Source organism: Trachymyrmex cornetzi, unplaced genomic scaffold (genome assembly GCF_001594075.2).
Source record: "Trachymyrmex cornetzi isolate Tcor2-1 unplaced genomic scaffold, Tcor1.1 scaffold575, whole genome shotgun sequence".
Lineage (NCBI taxonomy): Eukaryota > Metazoa > Arthropoda > Insecta > Hymenoptera > Formicidae > Trachymyrmex > Trachymyrmex cornetzi.
In genome coordinates this window covers 319,589-319,820 of record NW_017299888.1, presented here as the reverse complement: position 1 = coordinate 319,820, position 232 = coordinate 319,589, and positions in this window count along the sequence as shown.

Genomic DNA, 232 nt, shown 5'->3' with positions numbered 1-232 from the left:
CAGGCCACGGCCGGGCCAAGGTTGGGTCAACGTTGGCAGTACGTCGGCAACCGGTGGTGACGCCAATCGCGGCGCGACGTTGGCCCAACGTACGTTAGCCGACCTTACCTACTGACAACGCTCGGGCCAACGTCGGCAGTACGTCGGCAACCGTTTGCACACCAATCTCGGCGCGACGTCGGCAATATGTACGTTAGCCGACTCTTACTTATTGACAAAGCTCGAGCCAACG